This window comes from Telmatherina bonti, assembly GCF_933228915.1.
Source record: "Telmatherina bonti genome assembly, chromosome: 21".
NCBI classification, from domain to species: Eukaryota; Metazoa; Chordata; class Actinopteri; order Atheriniformes; family Telmatherinidae; genus Telmatherina; species Telmatherina bonti.
In genome coordinates, this window is record NC_136630.1 from 22,269,046 (window position 1) to 22,279,439 (window position 10,394).

At 45.2% G+C, this 10,394-nt stretch overlaps 1 protein-coding gene across 1 annotated transcript in view; it reads right to left on the reverse strand.

The window, feature by feature from the left end:
- mrtfab (myocardin related transcription factor Ab) overlaps nt 1-2,118 on the reverse strand; it is a 40,607-nt gene extending 38,489 nt beyond the window's left edge. Inside the window, exons 1-2 of the mRNA XM_079261471.1 lie at nt 2,023-2,118; nt 1,333-1,389 (exon numbers count right to left, since the gene is read on the reverse strand). The gene's annotated coding sequence lies outside the window, so the exon portion shown is untranslated. The remainder of the gene's footprint in view (nt 1-1,332; nt 1,390-2,022) is intronic.
- Nucleotides 2,119-10,394: the final 8,276 nt, after the last annotated feature.

A 10,394-nucleotide genomic window follows, 5' to 3' on the forward strand; every position in this document is an offset into this window, starting at 1 on the left:
AAATGCATTTCTAAACCTTCAAAGTACTCCAAAGAGTAAATGTTGTCTGGTTGCACGCATTTGCTGAATAACTGCAGAATGAATAGTGAAACCAAACCCGGTCAAGTACCTCACAAACAGACATTTCAACCAGTAAAAACTAAGACTGAGGTTCAGGGTGAGGCTGTGCTTTAGCTTCATCAGAGCTGTTTTACATGAAAGCAGTGCACCTTTGTTGTTTTGGGTTTTCCAAAATCCAACACATTAAAGTATATGTCAAACAGAATCTGTTTAATAAACATTTTAAGACTTAATAACAAAAAAAAAACAAAAAAAAGGTGAACAGCAAAGCTATTTAAAAGAATCCGATTTGCATGTCAAACTGTCTAATAGCCCACAGCAAACTACTTTGTGACTACATCAGCCCACCTGCCTGCCAATCCTCTTGTGTTTCTGCTAATCTAACACACCTTCTGACAAGACGGTGTGTTACCTTAGTTGCAAAGCAAGTGAGAGAGCTGAATTTAATCTTAACAAGGTCAGCAAAGTGAAAGCATTCTTCAAACTCGATACGTCTGCCTATAACAAAGAGATAGCCTAACAAAACTGCAAGCCACCATAATAAGATTGTGGAGATAAAGCGTGTTGCGACAGCTCCACATCGTGTCTCAGTGCAACACCCCAGCCTGAGATACATATCTCGCCACAACACCGTGTGAGAAAGTGCACTTTACTTTATATCCCTGCAGTTCATATTAATAGACCACACTAATCTGCCATATCATATGCCACAAATGTAATTAATCCGTGCATTTTTCTTTTTTCCCCCTTTGTTTAAATTGTCTTGTCCAACATTTAAGCAAGCAGACTGATGACATGAGAGGACAGAAGAGAGACAGAAAGAGAACAGAAAACAGACAAAACAAGAGAAAGAGATAAACGCATACACGTATATACACATACATACCCCCCTACATACAAATGTACACACATTCACAAACATATAATATTAATCCATGCATTTAAAGTGGTTCAGTAGAGATGCTCACTGCAGCATCAGTTGCCTCATCCCAGACCTTACCAACAGATGGCTGCTCTTTAAACAGGCTTTCATACAATGTACTGACGAAAGACACCCACATGCCTCTCCACACGCCCACATTAGCTTCTTAGAAATGTATCACTGGTACATTCAGGGAGATGCACGCCCTGACAGCTCTGGTTCTATGAATATTAAACCCAATACCATGGATATTACCAGCCCTAAGGGTCGTAGTCTACAGGTACAGGCTGTGTCTCGAATCTGACCTGAAATCAACATTAACAAAGATGCCAAAATAAAAAGTCACTTACCTGTGTTACAAAACGACCGAGTTTACACCCATTTCAGCAGGACTAGGCTTCGAGCGGCTGTGTAGAAGAAGATGAGAAACAAATAAGCAAATAGTGATTATCTATTTTACCTGCCAAAGCATTTTTTTTTTTTTAATGCTTTTTTCCAACTACAGATAACAGATAACCTGCGCTATCTGGACCAGTCTGGCCAGTGTATGCTTAAAGAAAAAGAAGCTGTTGTCTGGTCAGAGTGTTTAAAAAAAGACTCATGACAACTGATGGTATGGGGAGCAGGAATCCACGTTTCAGGAGGCCTCTGCACAGATGTCATGGGGCCGCAGCCTACAGCTGTCACTGTCCAAAACAGACACACATGCTAAGCTATTGTTAGCTTGTTTGGGTGGGAGTTAACCAAAACAATCTTATCACGCGCTGAAGACGGGATGCGATGTTAAGACGTACATACTGCACGTGAAATGCAAAGAAAAAAACTATTACATTTACGTGCCAAATGCTAAGACCGGCTCAAGCAGTCAGCTTCCCGACTGGCTGCAGACACCCCAAGTTAGCTAGCAGCCATTAGCATGGCAGCCAGACATTAGCGACATGCACAGCGGTGCTCCGATCTATCACACTGCCGGTTTTTATCTTACTTAATAACGATTACAGCTCAAACACAATGTAATACATTTATGTAAGAACGCTTACTTATCATATTCGCCACTTGCGTGTTATGTCTGGGGATAAACAGCTTTAGCATCACATCACCACTTCCCAATCACAAAGGAAAGTTTAACCGGAAAACCCTCCTCTGCGTGGGACGCAAAGACCCACTTCCTTCACTGCATCGTTCCCACGGGTTCCCTTAGAGTCTGTTTAACAGAGGATAATTTTGTTAAATCGTGCATTTACGTGCCAAAAATAAGATAGTTTAGGGGAAAAAAGTATATTTACAAACTTAAAGGATGGAGGTTTGCGTTTCAAGAATATAAAGTTGCATCTCCCGAGACGGTATCTGTCTCCCTCTAGTGTCTGAACGGGTGTACTGCAGGAAGAAGTGGCGCTACAGGTTTTAAACCTAAAGCCAGTATCAGTGTACTTCTGTTTTTTTTTTTTTTTGTTTTGTTTGTTTTGTTTTGGTTTTTTTTTGTTCATTTTAAATAGTTTATTTTACTCATAGATGGTTTAAAATTATGTGCGCTTTCACTGAGACAACAGTAAGATTTTTATTTATTTATTTATTACGACAATCAAATTGTGCTAGCAACTGAAGTAGCCTCACTAACAACTGCAATTTAAGTTTTTCACTTAAATGCAGTATTAAGATCAGGACTAACATGCCAAATTACACTGGCATTTTTTGACATGAATAGAAATGACTGTGTCAAATCATAATGTGATATATCGGTCGCTGGCTCCTGAATTTAATCAGTGGCAGAAACTGCAATACTGACAAACACTGAATTGTTCAAATATCAAGTCATAATCAAACTTGTGATGTGCACCAGCAGATAACATATAGCAAAGGTTTCCAAACCGGGACTTAAACCTGCGTTGGCTGTTTTGAGGAGCTTCAACTTCTGTATGTGATGCACCCACTAAATTAGTTGAGCTATAGCACCCCCACACATGAATTCACAGAAAGACACTCTTCCTGTATTATTTTTCAGCAAGCTAGAAAGAGAAATATCACATTTATTTGCTTCTTGAACATTTGGATCAGTCTTGTTGATCTTGTGTCTTTCTCAGCCCTTTTCTCATTTAGGGTCAGTATTACGCCTTCATATTTTTTTTTCTTCTTTCTGCTTCACCCTTATTCCATATTTAAAACATAGTATTTTCTGTAAAATGGTTTGTAAATTACATTAATGCACTTCATTCGCTATTATCTTTTTTTCAAATCTTCTTAAATTGGTTCCTAGGTTTTAGGGGAGAATGGGGTTGGTCTTCACAATTTTAACTTTAATTTCAGTTCTCAAAAAGTGTTAGTCTCAGCTGATTCCATTTTAATGTGTAATGGAGGCCTAAAGTTTCAGGTTGTGATGGAGGGAGCTGTCCCTTTTCAATACAAATCTGTTCAAAAGAAATGGACTGCCAAATGCAACTTGTGCTTGTGTGAAAACCATCCCCATTGTGGGATTGGTTAAAAACAATCAGATATTCCATCCGGTGTTAATGATCATGCTCTTTGCTTTTACCAAGTTTATTAACCCTTTCCTGTGACAGGTCTTTTCTAAAGCCAGTTTTATACGCATAACATATTGCGTGTGTTCAATAATTTCATATGTTAATTTTTTCTTTTGAACATGAAATTTGGCAGATGAAAAATGTTTCCTCGTAGAAGAGACCACACTAAACTTTCCAGTTTACTCAAACGTCTTCCTCTGAGTCAGTGAGCTCCATACAAGTGCTTTATTCTAGACCTTTTTCAGAGATTAATTGCTGACTTTGCAAATGATGTTTAAATGCAGGAGCTGAGAGAGTAAAAGAATTATCATCAGAGTCATATAAGTTCTACAAACCATGTCAACTAAGATATTCTGCTGGATTAGACAGAATGAAATCATTCATGCAGCTATAGCACACAAACACACTCTGTGTGTGTCTGTGTTAAGGATAAATTCTGGACACAACATGTTTATGAACTCTGTTGACTAGAATATAACATCTTCTGCCTTCTGTGACATTCAGAACTATAAACAGGTGAGTGTTTTAGTTTTGCAAGGGAGGGTAAGCATTCATCAATCTCTCTCTCCAACACAGTGTACATCACATAAATCACTCCAGGCCACAGAGCAAAACGCCAGTCCCCCAACAGACAAACAAAAAACATGGGACTTTTCAGTCTATATAAATTGCACATTTTCTGGCATTCAGGTTTACAAACCACTTCCACAGTGCACAATAAGCTTCTCAGGTGACCTTTGTCTGTATAGTTTTATGTAGTTTTGACTACAGAGGATGAAGTTACCTTTGTAGAGCCAGCAGGTTATGATCAAAATAGTGGCAGGTTTCAAACTTTTGAGCTACCCACATGTATGAATGAATTAATGGTTTGCATATTTCCATACATTTTTATGTATTATGTATTTTTATATACATACACTCTCATTTCCTCATTGTTAACATGTCTTTAGTCTTCCTGCAGATACACACACACACACACACACACACACATATATATATATATATCCATCCATCCATCCATCCATCTTCTGCCGCTTATCCGGGGACGGGTCGCAGGGGCAGCAGCCTAAGCAGGGAAGCCCAGCTTAGGCTCGGGGATCCCGAGGCGTTCCCAGGCCAGCCGAGAGATATAATCCCTCCAGCGTGTCCTGGGTCTTCCCCGGGGTCTCCTCCCAGAGGGACGTGCCTGGAACACCTCACCAGGGAGGCGTCCAGGAGGCATCCTGACCAGATGCCCGAGCCATCTCTAAGGGTGAGCCCGGCCACCCTGCGGAGGAAACCGTGACCGTTCTTTCGGTCACGACCCACAGCTCATAACCATAGGTGAGGGTAGGAACGTAGATCGACTGGTAAATCGAGAACTTCGCCTTCTGGCTCAGCTCCTTCTTCACCACGACAGACCGGCGCAGAGTCCGCATTACTGCAGACGCCGCACCGATCCGTCTGTCGATCTCGCACTCCATCCTTCCCTCACTCGTGAACAAGACCCCGAGATATTTAAACTCCTCCACTTGAGGCAGGACCTCACTCCCGACCCGGAGAGGGCAATCCACCCTATTCCGGTTGAGGACCATGGTCTCAGATTTGGAGGTGCTGATTCTCATCCCAGCTGCTTTACACTCGGCCGCAAATCGCTCAAGCGAGAGCTGGAGATCACGACCAGATGAAGCCAACAGGACCACGTCATCCGCAAAAAGCAGGGACCCAATCCTGAGGCCACCAAGTCGGATCCCCTCAACACCTCGGCTGCGCCTAGAAATTCTGTCCATATAAGTTATGAACAGAATCGGTGATTAAGGGCAGCCTTGGCGGAGTCCAACCCTCACCGGAAACGAATCCGACTTACTACCGGCAATGCGGACCAAGCTCTGACACCTGTCGTACAGGGACCGGACAGCCCGTACAAGGGGGTCCGGTATCCCATACTCCCGGAGTACCCCCCACAGAAGCCCCCGGGGGACACGGTCGAATGCCTTCTCCAGGTCCACAAAACACATGTAGACTGGTTGGGCAAACTCCCATGCCCCCTCCAGGACCCCAAAGAGGGTATAGAGCTGGTCCACTGTTCTGCGACCAGGACGAAAACCACACTGCTCCTCCTCAATCCGGGATTCAACTATCCGGCGGACCCTCCTCTCCAGGACCCCTGAATAGACCTTACCAGGGAGGCTGAGGAGTGTGATTCCCCTGAAATTGGAACACACCCTCTGGTCCCCCTTCTTAAAAAGGGGGGACCACCACCCCAGTCTGCCAATCCAGCGGTACTGCCCCCGATGTCCACGCAATGCTGCAGAGGCGTGTCAGCCAGGATAGCCCCATAGCATCCAGAGCCTTAAGGAACTCTGGGCGGATCTCATCCACCCCCGGGGCCATGCCGCCAAGGAGCTTTTTGACCACCTCAGCGACTTCAGCCCCAGAGATAGGAGAGTCCACTCCTGAGTCCACCAGCTCCGCTTCCTCATTGGAAGACGTGCTGGCAGGATTGAGGAGGTCTTCGAAGTATTCCTTCCACCGACCCACTACGTTCCGAGTTGAGGTCAGCTTCCCACCTCCACTGTACACAGTATTGATGGAGCACTGCTTCCCCCTCCTGAGCCGCCGGATGGTGGACCAGAATCTCCTCGAAGCCGTCCGGAAGTCTTTCTCCATGGCCTCGCCGAACTCCTCCCATGCCCGAGTTTTTGCCTCGGCAACAGCCGAGGCCGCATGCCGCTTAGCCCGCCGGTACCCATCAGCTGCCTCCAGAGTCCCACAGGCCAAGAAGGCCCAATAGGACTCCTTCTTCGGCTTGACGGCATCCCTCACTGCTGGTGTCCACCAACGAGTCCTGGGATTACCGCCACGACAGGCACCAGCGACCTTACAGCCACAGCTCCAGCTGGCCGCCTCAGCAATAGAGGCACGGAACACAGCCCATTCGGACTCAATGTCCCCCGCCTCACTCGGGACATGTTCAAAGCTCTGCTGAAGGTGGGAGTTGAAGCTCGCTCTGACAGGGGACTCAGCCAGACGTTCCCAGCAGACCCTCACAACACGTTTGGGCCTGCCAGATCTGACCGGCTTCCTCCCCCACCATCTGAGCCAACTCACCACCAGGTGGTGATCAGTTGACAGCTCCGCCCCCCTCTTCACCCGAGTGTCCAAGGCATGTGGCCGCAGGTCCGACGATACGACTACAAAATCGATCATCGAACTGCGGCCCAGGGAATCCTGAAGCCAGGGGTACATATGGACACTCTTATGTTGGAACATGGTGTTGCATTGAACGTGAGCATTGAAGTCCCCCAGCAGAACAATGGAGTCCCCAGAAGGAGCACCCTCCAGCACTCCCTCCAAGGACTCCAGAAAGGGTGGGTACTCTGAACTGCTGTTCGGCGCATAAGCACAGACAACAGTCAGGACCCGTCCCCTCACCCGGAGGCGGAGGGAAACTACCCTTTCATCCACCAGGGTAAACCCCAACGTGCAGGCACCAAGCTGGGGGCTGATGAGAATGCCCACACCTGCTCGGCGCCTCCCACCATGAGCAACTCCAGAGTGGAAGAAAGTCCAGCCCCTTTCGAGGGTACTGGTTCCAGAGCCCAAGCCATGCGTCGAGGTGAGTCCAACTATATCTAGCCGGAACCGCTCAACCTCGCGCACAAGCTCAGGCTCCTTCCCCACCAGAGAGGTGACGTTCCACGTCCCTAGAGCCAGCTTCTGCAGCCGGGGATTGGACCGCCAGGGTCCCCGCCCCTTGCTGCCGCCCAGCTCACATTGCACCCGACCCCTACGGCTCCTCCCACAGATGGTGAGCCCACGGGAGGTGGGGCCCATGTAACCCTTTTGGGCTGAGCCCGACCGGGCCCCATGGGCGAAGGCCCGGCCACCAGACGCTCGCTCTCGTACCCCACCTCCAGGCCTGGCTCCAGAGGGGGGTCCCGGTAACCCGCGTCCAGGCAAGGGAACATTCATGCCCAGGTTGGTCGTCATCATAGAGGTCGATGAGCCGTGCTTGGTCTGGTCCCTCCCCTAGACACTTGTTTGCCATGGGTGACCCTACCAGGGGCATAAAGCCCCCGACAACATAGCTGCTAGGATCCTCGGGACGCACAAACCCCTCCACCACGATAAGGTGACTGCTCGGGGAGGGGATATATATGTATATATGTATATATATGTATATATATATATATAAAAGTTAGGGATATTTGGCTTTCAGGTGACATTTATGGAAAATGCAATATGTTCATGCTACAGTGATATAATATCATAAAAGTAAGACATTTAAGTAGAAGGATGCACTATTGATTTCCTCATCTCAAAAAATTCATTCAACACAAAAGGTAACAACAAGTACACCACAACAAAAAATGTGAACGTCTCAATATCTCGTCATGTGCCCTTGAGCATCAATTACAGCTTGACAACAACGTCTCATGCTGTTCACAAGGCAACTTATTGCCTGCTGAGGCATGGCATCCCACTCTTCTTGAAGGGCAGCCCTCGGGTCATTGAGGTTCTGGGGTGCAGGGTTTCGAGCCTCTACACGACGGCTCAGCTGATCCCACAGGTTTTCAATGGGATTCAGGTCTGGAGAGAGTGCAGGCCATTCCATTTGAGGTGCACCAGTCTCCAACAACCGTTCCCTGATGATGCGGCCTCGATGAGCAGGAGCATTGTCGTCCATGAAGATGAAATTAGGCCTGTGCTGTTCATGTAGGGGCACAATCACTGGATTAATGATGTTATTCAGGTAGTATGGGCTTGTCACTGTACCATTCACAAAGTGTAGGGCAGTTCTGTACCAAGTGGACACCCCTGCCCACACTGTAACACCGCCACCACCAAAAGCTGGCCTGGTGACAACAGTGGCTGATGCATAGCGCTCTCCCTGACGTCTCCAACATCGTTGCCGGCCATCATTTCTGCTCAGTGTGAATCGACTTTGATCAGAGAACAGCACTGAGGCCCACTGGTTCCTCGTCCAGCGTAAATGCTCCCTGGCCCATGCAAGACGATGATGCCTGTGCCTGGTGGTGTGGTCAGGTACCCGTGCAGGTCGTCTAGCACGCAGACCACGCTGATGGAAACGGTTTGGAATGGTCTGACGTGACACTTGGGTGCCTCTCACTTCTCTTAAACGTGCCTGGAGTTGAGTGGCATTCATCATCCGGTTTCTCAGGGCAGTGTTCACAATGTAGCGGTCATCAGCACGGGATGTGGCCAAAGGACGTCCACTTCTAGGCCTTTCTGTGACTCTTCCAGTCTCTCGATATCTCTGTTGCAACCTGCTGATGACACTCTGTGACACTCCAAGCTCAGTGGCCACTTCTGTCTGAGAACGTCCTGTTTGAAGCATCGCAATGGCAAGGGACTGTTGTTCCATTGTTAGGTGTCGTCTTGGTCTCATGATGTCAAAATGTGAACAGCATGATGAGGACAACTGTTTAAACACCAGCTCTAATTGAACCAGGACATTTATTGGTTAATTCAAGGATCACACACCTGCCGTGATTTTTGCCGTTAAGCTCCTTGTTAGAGAACAGTAACTTGTGCAAAATTTATTGAAACATTTAACAGTTGGACATGTGCATTTAAAAGCTTAGAGAAGATCACATTAAGTTCACCTGTACAGGTTTGAATGCATTTTAGGCTTGTTGTGAAATTTCACCCAAAAGCTGAATATCCCTAACTTTTTGTGAATAGTGTATATGTATACATATATTTTGGAGCAGGCAAAGAAGTAGTATCTATATATATATATATATATATATATATATATATATATATATATATATATATATATATATATATATATATATATATATATATATATATATATGTATATATATATATATATATATATATATATATATATATATATATATATATATATATATGTATATATATATATATATATATATATATATATAGATAGATAGATAGATAGAAAGATTGATTGATTGATTGATTGATTGATTGATTGATAGATATATAGATAGAAATGTGTCCCATTTCTTTTTTCTCCTATCAGGTCCAGAGGAAGCCCATTAATTTCTAATTCAGTAATAAACAAATATAAATAATAAAGAATAAAAGTTAAGTATCAAAGGAGGTTTATATAAACGAAAGTTTATTTCTTCTGTATCCACAAAGCTCCTTTTTGGCATAGTAACCAGTGTTGTTCAGCACAACATGGCATCCTGCTTGCCATGATGCTGGATAAAACATGGATGAAAAAAATCCATAAAATGGCCTTGGGCACATCATTTAATTTTCCATTATTTAGCCAGGAAAGCACAATTCAGATGCAAGATGGTGGTTGAGTTTGGTAGCTATATCCCCATTTAATCATTTAGAACAGGCCAGTTAAAACTAATTAGCAAGTTTTTATCAGACTTCTCCATTCTGCAGGTGACTAAAGATTTTTGTTTTTGTATTAAAGTGGAACTATTATGTGCATTTCAGGCTCATTTATTTTTATTTCTGAGCCCAGAGGGGCTGGGATTGATCGAGTTATTGTCACAAATGGCTTTATTTACTTCAGACCGACCCTCTCCATAGGCTGTCAGATCAGCCTGCAGGCAAAACGAGTGGATTGAGACTCTTCTGCATTAAGCCCCGCCTCCCGCCACTGCACTACATCGGGAGCGCGCACCACAACTGCTTTTGCCGTCATTGTAACATCTCATAAACAGAAGGATTAGGCTAATATGAACTCAATAAAAAAACAAAATACAATGTCAACACATAGCATACAGCCCTACATGTTGGAACCTGAATCAGACCCTGAAAACGAAGTGGAAAACAGCAACCCACAGCAACGAATGCAGCAGGATGTCTCTCTTTGGTAAACTCACCAGCCATCGTTGGAAATAACTTTATCCGACGTTTTGCACCTGCCTGATGTA